Source organism: Nycticebus coucang, chromosome 16 (assembly GCF_027406575.1).
Source record: "Nycticebus coucang isolate mNycCou1 chromosome 16, mNycCou1.pri, whole genome shotgun sequence".
In the NCBI taxonomy this organism is placed as follows: domain Eukaryota; kingdom Metazoa; phylum Chordata; class Mammalia; order Primates; family Lorisidae; genus Nycticebus; species Nycticebus coucang.
Window position 1 is genome coordinate 65315686 of NC_069795.1, and position 15216 is coordinate 65330901.

General features: G+C 36.6%; 1 protein-coding gene across 2 annotated transcripts in view; it reads right to left on the minus strand.

Annotated features, from left to right (window-relative positions):
* The window catches only part of LSAMP (limbic system associated membrane protein), a 667767-nt gene that overhangs the window by 329194 nt on the left and 323357 nt on the right, over window positions 1-15216 (minus strand). The window lies entirely within an intron of this gene.

Below are 15216 nucleotides of genomic sequence, written 5' to 3' on the forward strand. Positions count from 1 at the left end.
AATGGAGAAGCATCCATTAAAAAAAAAATTCGACAAGCCAATCAAAAAAATCAAGCCAGGCCTGTGCTTTATGTTCCTCCAGGTATCTTACCCCATCTTTGCCCATCAGGGAGGAAATCCAATATTATTAAACAAGGAAGATTAGGAGAGATTAACAGCCTTACATCAGATATTAACCATCCCTTCTGTTATTGTATTTTTGCCTGAATCACCCATTTACCCCTGATTTTCTTATTTATGTATTTCAATCTATTTATTTATTATTGTTTATTGATTTTTATTGTTTGGGATTCACAGAAGGTACAAAGAATTAGGTTTAATTGATTTAATTTATTTGATAAAGTCCTTCTTATAATTGAGTCACCCATTTTTAAGGAATATAGAAGGTCAGATACTAGGATTTCAGAGAACAAAGAGATCATGAAAATAATATGTTTATTATAATATGATCCTTTCCAAATAACTCATAAGTGAACAACTGAACTCCTCTCTAAAATGGGAAGATACAATTAGATCTCTTGTATTTCTCTGCTATACTAAACTTGTTCACTCTACCTCTTTAGGTAGATACTGGTATGTGAGCATGCTCAAATCTCTCACAAAGAGCACACAGCTGTACCATTCCTTCTTGATGTCAGATGAAAAGCTAATAAAGATGTATTATGAGACAGAATTATTCTTGATTTATCAAACACACTTTAATTTGCCAGCTTCATAAAACATACTTACAGCAATAGTGTGAGCCTCACCTTAGTAGAGGTACTGATACTTGGGGTATACCAGGTACATTCACAGACGACGTCAGCATTCAAACAAGGATAGACCATATCAGGTGCTAGCTTAGAAAAGCCAGCTATATTCTAAAGACTTTTGAGAGTTTGACTAGGGTGTATGGTACTTAGGGTGATGAAGGCATTTATAAAACTCTTGGCTACAGAAGAGATATTTTTCAATTTGACCAACAACAATAATAACAACAACAAAAAGCCACAGCTGGTGATAGTCCAGGATAAAGGAACACATATTGGGAGCCAAATCTTTGAGACTCTGATTCAACAATGGTAGAAACATGACGTGAGAGGACTAACTCTCATAGAAACCTCCAAATGTCCCATGCAGTCTAAACTGCCAGGTATGGCCACTGTCCATAGAGAAAGAGTTTTGAAGTCAACTATAGGACAATTGGCTCTGACTGTGGCACAGCCAAACGGGCACTGTCATTGAGAAATAGTAACAGAGCTAGTAATTATCTCCACTGATCAATAGTAAGTTTTATTCACTCTGATTCATGCCTACCAGAGGCACGTCTTGATACTTCTATGTTCATAAATTGTCACTGACACATGAGTTTCTTCTTTATTTTCATCAGTGTCATTGTAATGTTCAAAAGTGTATTATTTTATAACTGCTGACTTCAAAATGTTCCCATTTTGACGTTTGGACCTTTTTTATCCTATGCAAAAGTAGATGTTCAGAAAGTGAAATGGTTTTCAGTATTAGCCATCAGTCTTTTTTCTTTTCCTTCCTTCTCCTTTTAACACTCTTTTTTTTTTTTTTTTGGCCATAGGTTATGAAAATTTTGTTTAGTACATTACTGCACAAGTTTTTAGGATTGTTTCTTTCCTGGTTCATTAATTCTGCTAATTTATTAATTAATTAGGCTAATGGCATTAATTCGTTTTTCATGACTTTCCTGATATGCATTTTCTAATGAAACAGATATATTGGCTAACTGTTTTAAAATATGTTTTCAGCAAGGTTGTGGTAATAAATGTTGGCACAAAATCAAGGGGACTCCAGACACAAGTTGGCGGCATGTGAAAGCCACTCTGCTTCTGTGGGCCAGCACTGACTTTTCAGAGACAAATGTAGGGAGAGGAGTAGAGGATTTAGATAATACGAGACGGCTCCTTCCCAGTATGTGAAAGATAATTACTCAGTGGGATTTACCTGGACAGAAGCCATGTGCTTTTGATAAGGCCTGCTTTCTTGTAGAAATAAGGCTTCTTAGCTAAATAACAAAATAGAAAGCTTCATTCTAACTTAGAATGCTTAGCCATAAACAGAGAAACTGGAGTTCTAAAAATGCTTTTTATTTATTTATTGACTGTTATTATTTTTTGAGACAGAGTCTCACTGTGTCACTCTGGGTAGAGTGCTATGACATCATAGCTCACAGCAACCTTAAACTCTTGAGCTCAAGCTATCCTCTCGCCTCAGCCTCCTGTGTAGCTGGGAAGATAGGCACCCTCCACAATGCCCAGTTATTTTTTAAGAAATGGAGTCTCACTCATGCTCAGGCTGGTCTTGAACTTCTGAGCTCAGGCAATTCACCTGCCTCGGCCTCCCAGAGTGCTAGGATTACCAGATGTGAGCCACCATGCCTAGCCTCTAAAAATGCTTTTAATGTGAAAGTTCAAGATCAGTGCAAGGATTCCCCTTAGAAATGTAGATCCTGAGACCACAACCAATCAAAACCAACCACTCTTTACTAATACTACTACTACTAATAATAAGTATGTAATTATGTACACCTTAACCAAAGGAAACGTCTGTATGATGTTGGACAGGATGCGAGACGAGAGCAGAATTCAGCCTGGCTACATTCACAGTTTCACGTTACGACCCTTATTCAACTTTTCAGCATTTTAATAGATGGTTCCTTGGATTCATAGTTCATACATACCTTAAAAGTTTTAGTAGCCCAGGCTAGGAAGTTTAAAAAAGGAAATAATGGATCTGGTGGAATTTGCAAGGCAGGTTTGGGGCCTCCTGGGAATTACCAGTAACTTGATAAGGAAGGGATGAGAAGGTTTGGTTTGCAGAGAGTAAAATAAGGGGACTAACTCCCATAGAAACCTCCAAACATCCCCATGCAGTCTACCAATGGCCAGGTGTGGTCACTGTCCATAGAGCAACAGTTTTGAAGTCAACTACAGGACAGTTGGCTCTGACTGCAGCACAGCCAAGTAGGCACTGTCATTGAGAAATAGTAATAGAGCTAGTAATTATCTCCTTTGATCAGGAAAACTTCTCTTTCCAGGGAAACTTCTCATCCTACCCAACCATACCGGTAGCTTCCATGATTTTATGCTTTGACATTTTAAATCAATCTCAGTATTACAGACATAGCCCTGAAAATTCTGCAGCTCTGAGAGGAGATTCTAAAATAGTCTCCTAAGTACTAGGGAATTCAAGTTTCTGGAATTCCAGTGTTCAGATTTCCTTTTTTAAGTAGATTCAGACAGATGAAGACAAACTGAAATGTACAACAAATAATAAGACAAAATCTGAGGCAGAGAGAAAGAGGCATACGCAAACTCGGAAAAGGGCCGAGCAGAAAGGAAGTGGAGAGAGAGGCAGGGATGGCAGAGCAACTGGTAGAGAAACAGATGGAAAGAGAGGACAGGAAAAGCCAAAGGAAATCCTGTAACAGACATTCAGAATGGATTTTTTAAAGTTGAAGATAAAAAAACTAATCGTTTCTTTAAAAAGAAATAATGTTTGTATTTAGAAATATTAAATACAATATTTGATATTCCTTCTTTATCCCAAGCTGCACCCCAGCTCCCACCCTCTGTCACATAAAACACTTGAGGTATCAGTAAATGATGGCGGGTAGAGAACCCTAAACATCTAGGAATATTTTCAGTCTGTATTTTATGATTATAAAATAGCATCTTCTCTTCATGAAAATTTAGAAAGGACAGAAAAGAACAGATAAGAGAAAAACAACTGTAATATTAACAATGCTCATCTCGAGTGAATTATTTTTAAAGTCATCCTTATGTTTCATCGGAATAATACTCAGCTACTGAGCTTATAATTTGTAAGTTTATACTCATATATAAATGTGTATAATTTATGCACATTTGAACTCTGCTTTTAAAAATTATCATATTTGATAGTAAGGCATGCTAGTTATAGAATAATATAATTTACCCCTTGTGTACTTTCTAGCGGCTCCTAAAGGTGTTTTCATAAGAAATAGAAATTCTGAGACAACCCATGTTAATGCCTATGTAGTAAGCCATGGAGGAGGCTACACTGTACTCAGTAAAATTAAACTTGTCCAGAGGAGATGTTTCCCTAAGCCAGCAGTGACCCTTCCTTACTTCCAGTCTTAGCCTTTCTAAGTGATTCCCAGGCTTTCCCTAACTTGGCTAACTTCCCTAACCTTGTCTGTGTTCTCAAGGTACAGTTGCCACTACGCAGCGGGATTCACAAGCTGGCGTAGTTTGATGGGAAAGAGTAGACAGAGGAAGTTCAAATCTCAACTGTATAATATAATAGTTATAAGAATTTAAGCAAATTATTGCACCTCTCTAAGTCTCAGTCTCTCCACTGGATTGTTTGGGGATTTAATAAATCACTACACGTAAAGACCTTAGTGTAGTAGCTGACATATGGTAAACAACTGATGCTTGTTAGACGTTATTGCTGATACTGTCACTGCTGATGCCTTTTATTATGATTGCTCTTACTGCGTTTAATAGTCATAAACCGGGATGAGGGAGAATGGGCTGCGAGACATGGTTTTCCGAAACAAGTGCATCAATAATCGCAAGACACGCAGAGCAAGGAAAAGGGTCTCAGGAGTGCTCACCCTGAGGAAAACACCAATGAAGTATAATATACTGAGCTGAGCTTCTGAACGGGAATATAGGAATTGGTAGAAGACTGTTAAAAATGTAGAACTTTATGTAAGTTCTGTGCTCCCAGACAGCAAGGATGGTTAAAAAATCCTCTACCACTCCATGCTCCAGGACGTAACCAAACCCCAAGCACCCAGTGTCTTCATGTGGTAGGAGGTAAGATCTCCAGATTTCTCTCCCTCCTTCCTCGTGACTCCCATAGACTGCACTGACTCCTGGCCCCTAGAGGCGCCTGTGCTTTCCTTCCAGGTGTCTCTCATTGATGAACATCTTCTTATTGCAATAGCCTTAGTAATGGCATTTCTGTAACTCTGCGATGCCTTTTTTCTTTCATGGCACGTATGGCAAGGCTCTCTCTGCAAGGCTACCCTTTGGAACCATGGGCTGGGCACAGTGCCAACAGCAATCGTGGGCAGTGCAAGGGTTGGGATGAAGAAGAAAGAAAGGGAAGTTTTTATTCCCATCTGAGTGAGGGCTTGTGAATTATATTATCCCCTTATTCTATAAAATTCATGCATTCCAGACATGCAATTTTTTTCTGGTGACTAAGGGGATGCTATTAGACAACCAGAGAGATCCCTGGGTGTAATAAAATCCTGAGATGTAATAAAGTCAGAGACTTACAAGAAAGCACTAGTATCACTCCTTTACACTCACATATTTAAGAGAAATAGTAACTTTGCTTTGATAAAATGCTAACAATAACATTCTTAACATTTATAATCTTGTGATACACACAAAATAAATCACCCAATGAAAATACTGAAAGTGAACCCTGCAGGTAGATTTTAAAGTCGAAAAGGTCTGCCTCCACTTTGGCTCATTCCTCCATGGAGGTCATAAAGAAATTTCACATTCCTTGCCTATTAAGTTTAGTTATTATGTCTGTGGGATGCATAGTGCCCTACTTTTTATTATGTTTCCCTTTTATTTTATGCCACTGGGTTAACAGTCTGAGCGTATGACAACTCTTGAAAATGCAGATGCTTTTCAATAGTACTTTCTGAAGTGGAAGGAATCGTTTTGCTTATTATTCATCTCTTTATAATTGTTTGCAGGTTTTGTAGGGTTTGGAAACACTTTAAATGGAATTTTTAGTCTCAGGTTTTATGAAATAATAAAATTAAAACTGAATGTGGCTTGAACCTAAATTCTTTAGTTTAGTCAGGGGTGCCACCCACAGGTATGGGGAGAAGAGAGAATCTGGGAACCTGATTCTGAAGCATCATTCAATTTTTGTTATTTTATTTGCTCCCCACTCCAACCCCAATATCTCCTCTACTTCCAGCACTACAAATGTTTTGAAATAGACTGTGTCATGGCCCATGATTTCACTTCCAAGAAACACAGTTGACAGCGTCCTTTCTGATTTACCCGTGTGCTCAAGTTTCAACTTTGTCAACTTACACGTGTTGCTGGGAGGGCCTCATTGGTTTCCGTCTACACAAATTTGATGATGTTTCTGTATCTCAAAACTTTCGTAATGATCCACGTATATGTTTCTGCCAATTCCTGAACTGTTTGGAGATGTTGTGGAATGAATTAGTCTGGTTCTCAGCTCTCCCATTACTGGTTTAGATTTCAGCGTTTTCACATCTGCTAAGTCAGTTTTACTCATCCATCTGCCTTACAGCTTCCAAAATTGTTTTTGCTGTGCTCTTTTCTCTTGTTCTCTCCATTTTTGTATATTTGTCTTTAGAAAAAAAAACTCCTTTACAGCAAGATTCGTAGAGTTGCGGGGGGCATAAAATTGGATGTCTGTGTGATCCATCATTTTTTCACAGATTTGCTTGAGATTACAAAGTTAGCTCCATGAGTCTCTGTCTTACTCATCTTTGTATACACATCACCCCCACACGTCTGACAAAGAGTAGGAGGTAAATACCAAGTGAGTCTTGAATAAATAGGACTCAAATACAAATCTAAATTCAAGGTAATTTTTATTTTTTACATTACACTAAACTTCTATCCTTCATCAATTATGAACTTTGTATTTTCAACATGCAAAATAAAATTTATCATCCTTAAGATCTTGCAGATCAGAGCTTTTCAAAGCTTTTGTGTGCAAACAAATATTAATACCTTGGGGTATTAATCATGACTTGAGGCTGGAGCTCTTAAAATACACATCCCAGGAAGTCTGGGTGGGGTTGAAATTTGCTGGTTCGAGGACCACAAATCTGTGTATTAAGGATATAGATCACTGAGATATTTAGTAATGGCTTTATAGCACTTTATATTCTGACATTATAAAATGTCATTTCACATATTATTCCTCTTGTAAGGGTACTCTGTATGACAACTTTGTCAGGGCTTGGATAGCAACACATTGAGCCATCCCAGAGGAAGGGAGGTCAAGAGACTCAGGTGGACCTACAAGTTAAGTAAAAATACAAGGAGAAATATGAAAGTGTAATCTGTTTTTTAAAAATGATATCTTTCTCTTTCCAGGGCAGACCAGATTCTATTAGATAGCCATAGGATTGTTATCCGTGTAGAAATGGTGAGGACTGGGAATTATGATGTGACTTATACATGTATGTATTAATGTACATTTTTATGCCATGACCTGCACCACACTGATTTAAGATGGCTTAACTGTGCATGCAAATAAAAGAAGCAAGGGAATCACGGCAAATGAAAAATTATGATCAAAAAGATAAAATAAAACAAATATTGAGGTTAGTACACAAAATATATGTTATGATTTCTGCAGTTAATGGCAGGGATATTGTAATTATCACTCCAGACAATCAGAACAAAAAATGACTACACAATCATTTACCTAAGTCAGTAAGAGTAAAAAGACAACTTCTTTAATTTCCGTTTACAAAGAGGAGGCCCTATAATGCTCCATGAAATATTTTCAAGAGCAACCTTGTGGTAATAATTCTACAAGGCAACCCAGATAATATACATTTGTTTAGTCATGAGTTTAGATGCTGATGATGGAGAGACAAAGACACACAAACCTTCCCAAAGAGCTCACTATCATATGAGGAGACATATGTAGCTAAAAAGTTCCAAATGGATATTTTATAATAGAAGGGTAAGGCAGGTTGATGGCCCAAAGGAGGAAAAAATCAACTCAGCCAGGGCAATAGTGGTGTTGAGGGTGGGGTGGACTGCTTTATGGGGCAAGAAATAAAACCAGGGCTGAACAGATATTACATGTTGCCATAATCTGTATCATACCTACCTCTAAACAGACTCTGCAGTGTTGTCAGTGATGGAAAGGAAAGAAGGGAAGGGAAGGGAAGGGAAGGGAAGGGAAGGGTTAGAAAGGTAGGGAGGGGAAAAAAAAAAAAGAAAGGTAGGGAGGGAAGGAGGTATAAGTAAGGAGTTGTGACAACATATGTGTAGAACCCAGTCTCTCCTGGAGGGGACTAGTTTAGCATTAAGGATGGGACTCAGAGACAACACAAGAGCCCAGTTATTCTTTCCTTGCAGTAGAAGTCAAAGGGACAAGCTTCTGGAGTACCACTGTGAGGACAGTGCCCAAAGCAAAAGTCACATAAGGCTGGTCCCTGTTTCTGGAGCATTTAAGTAGGTTACAAGAATGGTCCCTAACTTGCTTTTCTTTCAATATATCTTCTAAAAGATACTAAGGACATTTCCATTATGTGTAGAAAAAACTTCCAGTATATACACATGAAAAGTTTGAGTTTGAGTTCAGGGGTTGCAACAATATCACAGATAGTTTTTATAAGTTTCCCCAAAACCCTGAGTAAAATAAAGTAAACTAAATAAATTCAATGAATCCATCAGACCATCATCATGACTTGAGGCTGGGAGACATTTAGAGGTTTTTGCTAACTCCCTGTATTTTAACTCTATGCTCATCAAGTGACCTTCTGATTATAGAATGCCAATGACGTCTAGTGGATGACAGACTCGGTGACACCTATTACGGGAACTCCAGGTTAAGAAGGCTCACACCAGAGGAAATGTGATGGCTCAGAGTTGATAAGGTTATGACACCCACCGTCAATTTTGTTATCCCACTCATATTTCATTTATGTGCCCTTTTCTCATTATTTGAACTCACTAGCCTTTCTGCAGACCTTTTCACCCAATAATAGTTGCTCACAATAAGACGTAGAGTTAAAAACAGAAATACTGCTTTCTTGCTTAGCATTGGGACTTCAGTAAGCAAAAGACAAGCGTTATTATCAACATACAAATATTAGGTCCAGAAACGAGTTTGCAACTTTTCTTACCTTCCCAGAAATTATAAGCATGAAATTCATAGGTCATGAAAGCTTGTTCATTTTTGAGTCAGTTCCTCGGTTGTATACTGGGTTATTTTTTCCCAGATTAATATGAAGTTGCAAATTATTAGGTTACTACATTGTTTGTATTTGTTAGGTAAAGTCCCTGTTGTAGTTGTGTGACTCACCCAGGAGGTGTGCCATGTACCCTTATGTTGTGCCTGTCAGGTGAGAGTGCACCAATCTCCCTCTCTTCTCCCCTTTCCCCCACTTCCCTCAACTTGAATTTAATTGAGTTTTTGTCTTGCATGGACATGGATTTGTTTATCTATTAGCTTCGTGTTAGTATTGAGTATCTTAGATACTTGCTTTTCTATTCTTGTCATACTTTACTAAGGAGAGTGTTCTCCAACTCCATCCAGGTTAATACAAAAGATGTAAAGTCTCCAGCATTTTATGGCTGAATTGTATTCCATGGCAGACATATACCACAGTTTATTAATCCATTCATGGGTTAATGGGCAGTTGGGTTGATCTGATCTTAGCAATTTTAAATTCAGCTATGATAAACAATCTAGTGCAAATGTCCTTATGATAAAAAGTTTTGTTTTTTTTTTATTCTGGGTATATGCCTAGTAATGGGTTTGTAGAATCAAATGGAAGGTCTATTTTGAGTTCTTTGAGGATTCTACATACTCCAAAGAGACTGTATTAGTTTGTAATTCTACCAACACTGAAAAATGTTCCCTTCTCTCCATGATCATGCCAGCATCTGCAGCTTTGGGACTTTGTGATGTGGACTGTTCTCACTAGGGTTAGGTGATATATATCTCAAGGTGGTTTCAGTTTGCGTTTCTCTGATGATTAGTGATGATGAGCATTTTTTCATGGGTTTGTTTATGGCCATTCATCTGTCTTCTCAGACAAGGTTCTGTTCATGTCTCTTAAGTGGGCTATATTTTAGTCTACACATATATAATTTTTATCTTAACTTTTTTATAAATATTTAAAAATAAATTAATAAACTTCTTCCACAATTAGGATATTGGCAACATTTAGTTGGCAAAGTACATTTCATTCTCTACCAAGCACTCTACAATCTAAAAGTTTTAGCTCACACTATTGAATGGTTAGGTGAGTGACAAGCATTCCTCTTTACATAATATAAGTACTTAACTCAGTGAAGTTCTAGCCATAACTTTATAATGTAGGTACTATTATTTTGTCCATTTTGAGGTGAAAAACACTGAAGCACAGAATGGCTGAACAATTCACCTAAGTTCACACAACTAGTAAATGGTGGAGCCAGTTCAAAACTCAAGCAGTTCAGAGTCTATACTACTCATTTCACTTTACACTCTCTAAGGGGCTACCACTATGCAAAAATAAAAAATCAAATATCATTAATTGTCCTCATATCAAGACATGATTGCAAGAGGGACTTTACCTAACAATTGTAATCAGTGTAACTGGCTTATTGTACCCTCAATGAATCCCCAACAATAAAAAAAAAAAAATCAAATATCAAATATTAGAGTCAAATTAATGTGAGAATAATTAGGGAAGGCTGATAAAATATGATTTGCATTCAATGGAATTCTTTGCCACCATTTAAAAGTATGTTGTGGTTATGAGTTGGCATACTATGTTGCTGAATTAATGAAGCAAATACACTCTATAGTAAAATCCATTCATATACACACAACTCAAGTACACACTCAAATATAGGGTATACATCAAAATATTAATGATGATAATTACCATGTGGTGTTAGATAGGTAGTCTCACTTATTTTCTTAAGAATGCTCTTGTCCTGATATTTGTATGATTGGTTCCTTTCTGTTTTCCAGAATTCAGCTTAAACGTCACCTAATCAAGGAAATATTTCTGATCTCTTGTTGAAGGAGGGACCCAGTCACTCTCCCTATATTCTTGTTTATCACTCCTCACCCTTCAGTATTTATTATTATTTGTTAGTTCCTGTTTATAAATTTTTTTCATTTCATGCCATGTTCTTTACAAGTAATCTTTGAATCTATGTGAAATCTATGTCCATTTTATTCACTTTAATGTTCCCATGACTTAGAAAGTTGTGTGGGTGCTCTGTAAGTATTTATTAAACAAATAGCAAATGAGTGATAAGTGAATAAATGGCATCTCCAAAATTTAGCATACATTTAAAACATGTCACTTCACCACAGCAAATCTCAACCTCAAATTAAGCTATAGAAAGCTCACAGATTCTGTTCGTCTACTTCATCATCATAGTCATTTGTGTTATCAGATATAACTGGGTAGTATGGGCACATGTCTAGGCCCAGAGCTGTGGAGACATGGTGGAGATGTACTGTGCCCTATAAGGTTATGTCTAATGGATGTGAAAGACTTCTAAACAAAGAACTGTATAGCTATAAGAAATACACAAAGGATATATATAAGCTATAGGCATTCAAAGAAAAGACTGACTTTTCTTGAGTTACCCTGTAATTGAGAGACACTAAAACAGTTCATTTGTCTTTAAAAATTATCCAAAAAATACAAAAACAATTCTCATAGAAAAAATTCAGTAACAGGAAAATAGTGGTAAATTATTAGCATTTGATCATGTCTCTTCCAATCACTTATAAAAAGATATAACCAAAGACAGAGTAAGCTGCCTTCTCATTAGAATACAAGTGATCTGTGTCTTAGTAGGAGCTTTGGAAAAGTGGCTCATAACACCTCCTCCAGTCACGGGCCACAGCCAGAGCATTTTTCCCTCAGAGATGTAAGTTATCCTCTGAATATATTCTGAACTTAACTCATACTTCTGGCAGTGCATATGGAAAGAAATAGTAAGGAAAGTCTAGTTTTTCAACTGTTGTAACATTTCAACAATAGGCAAAGGTATGCCCCATGGAAAACATCATGATGTGGGAGAGAGTTGAGGATTAAAAACAATTACCAATTGACTATGGAACTTGAAGAATAAAAGCCACTCTGATTTAATGGCTACGTTCTTTACTTTACCATTATGAAAAGCTCTGTGAATCAAACGTGTTACCTTGGATTAAGTTTTTATTTAAAATGATTAAGTGTGCCCATGACACTAGGTCTGATATAGCTAAGCCCTTTAAAAAACCCACTATCTGCCTTTAGACTTGGTTAACATAGTAGATATCAGTCAAATTTGTACCAATCATCTTTAGAGTAATCCTCAGGGTTCTGGCTTTGTTGCTATACAATAGTCCCATAAATGCTGAGATGACTTAATTCTTGGTTTAAAATAATTTAAGGTATGATTTGGAGACAACACTTATCACTAAGGAACTATAAAAATAGAACTCTGGGACAAGGGGACATATGTATGTAAGATAAGGTTTGGAGAGAAAGACGTCTCTCACTCAGGAACTATAATACGATCTTAGGGAAAGGACTCCTTTACCAACTAACACAGTCAGCTCACTAGGTATAAAAGAAACAAATTTGAAATTAATTTCATATGTCTGGTGGAAGACATTCTTCTCATCTAGAGAGAACAATGTAATCACTCAGCATTGTCTACCAATGTGTAAAAATGAGAAGTACTTGAGCAATTTGGATGGAGAAAGGCCCTTGAAAGATGTAAAATCTTTATCCAGTGGAATTTGCTCAATTTTAGCATAAGACTTAACACTCCCATATCCTCAGAGAACCAAGGAAATCGTTGCTTCTCCCCTCATGAAAATTATCTGTGGGCACTGAATCTCTTCAGAATCACACCACAGTATCACATTCTTGTCTTAGACCCATACAGTCTTTACAAAATTATGCAGCAGGTGGTTTTTCTCTCAACCTTAAAATGTTTATTTGCATTAAGTCATTTGGGAAAAACCATACCTAAATATATATCCTTAACATTTAAGCATTTTAAATTCATTAAAATGTAAATAACTTTGAAAACATTTTAGAGACTTATTTTACCACCAACCATATTTATAAAAATAAATTACAGTTGGGAAAATGTTTCTGGCCAGGAGAGATTTGGAAACACAAAATGAAAATGCAAAAGTATGAAAAAAATATTATCCATTAAACTTTAAAACTATAGAATACATGGAGTTCAGAGCAGAGTGAAGAAATGAAGCTGTTTATAGCACTCAGACTGCTGTAGCCATGGACACTGCCACATACACATTCAAGGAAGCAAACACAACTGGAATTATAAATACTTGGAGGTTTTATAAAAATATTTTACTTACGCAAAGAGTTTTATTATTTATTTGAAAACTCTATCCATGTAATCTTGTACAGCAAAGAACTGATTAGCTTTTGCTGACTTGGGGTAGACAATCAGGCAACAGTGTCTGGAAGGATGCTGAGATTTGGGGTTGAAAGGAGAGAGTTAGAATAGAAATTCCTCCCTTTCATGTGAGAGCCCCAAATTAGTTTCATAGTAGGGCTGAGTACATTGGGTACTTTTTCTTCCATTCTGGAGATACTATACAGTTATGATTTAATAAAAAAAAAAAAAGAAGAAATTCCTCCCTGCAGCCCTGGAGGGTCCTTTATCTCTCAGGGACCTCCAGCTTGGTCTGATGTGCTTCGACCCCTGTTCTCTTTCTCCCACTTGAAAGCAGAGAATGGCTTCTGTAACAGGGAACACGACCGTGACAAATTCATTTCCTTATCGAAAGCCAGCCTTGAAAGGTCATCATATACTTAAGTTTTAACAAGAATAAAATAAAACTTCATCTGTTTTATGATTAATTTTTATAATCAAGAGGGACCATCTTTGGAATATTTTGTTTCATTTCTCTTTCTCTACTTCTCCCCCTTGTGTAGTTAATTATTCATAGCAGGTTTGTTTTTTTTTCCACGTACTACTTTTCCTTTTCCCCCCAGTGTGTCCCTTTATCTTTTATTAGTCCATCTCTTAAATCCCTCTTTCTTGTTTGGGAATTTTATCCAGTGTCAATCTTCTTTATTTATTCTTTTCTACTACCTCAATTATCCCCACCCCACCCTTTTACAATGCTCTCCCAATTCCCTTGACTGTTCTCAACTTGACTATTCTGAGCTCACTGGGAATTGGTTTTCCAGATTGCATTTATTTTCTGCCCTATTTGAGTTGGATAAACAATGAAATGGAAGAACATTTTGTACACTATTTCCCAGAAATTTTGTTCTGAACTCACCTTCAATCCACTACCCATAATGGGCTTTATAAAATAGTGTAGTTCAATAAACAAATAGAGGAAAATTAAAAAAAAAAAATCCTTGGAAGAAGGAACTTGATGGTATTTTTTCTGGCAACAATGAAAACTGGAAATGATTTATAATTAGTAGCCGAAAGAGGGTTAGGGAATTAGAATCTGTGGTTGTGTCTGGGTTCATTGCTCTTTCATGGTAAATAATACTCCTTTACACAGAAACAAATGCATCATTATGGGGAAAATGTAGGTCATAAAACCTGGACTCCAAGTTTTTACTTCCAGGTAGCAGCATTTCATATCCATTTGCAGACAGGATCTTTCTGCAACTCTTAAGAATAAGAGGAGAGGCTTTTACTTCAAGAAATTTGGATAAACAAGACTTTCAACTTCAAATATATTGATCCAAAGCTTCTAAATATTTTGTTCATGAAAAAGAAAAATCATGACAAAACAGAGAAGCTCAAACATGTGGCTGACATGACTGGACTTAGACTCAATTTTTGGTTTAGCAATGTGTAAACCCAACCTGAACCCAGCCACACCAAAGTCATGATGAGCCCAGCTGCCACAATGAAGCTGGTGAGATTTGAGGGTACATACAAGTAGACAGATCAGAAGGTAAGTCCCTCTCAAGAACACTATCAATTGAACATGCTCAAAAAATATCAATCTCTCTGTCAAATTTCTCTTCAAAGTAGGGTGGGTTGGTTGAAGACCTAATGGATGATAGAATATAGTGCTGTGGGTTAAGTCATTCAATTTTATTCATAAAGCACCAAAGACCAGCGTCAGATCATTATGCTGGGTATTTGCAGGTATGAATAGTATTTTTATTATTCCCCAAGAATTTAGGGATAAGAATCTAGCGGGCAGGTGAGGAAATTATGTCAATAAATTACTTGCACATGGCATTTGTCAAGTTCCTAACTCTTACTCTGGAAATATTTTTGGCATTTTGTGAAATAGAAATTTAATTATAATGAGAATTGCTGGTTCAGTTCTTATTTATTTTTGTAAAATTTTCTGATGCCTGGATTGATCTGTGGTTTATATAAAAAATAACCCAAATGATATACTATTTCTGGAGGTATTTCCAGAATTTGCTAGGAATTGTCTACTAATAAAATGCAAAATATATAGGAGTTTATTATTTAATGTACTAGATGGAAGCATGAC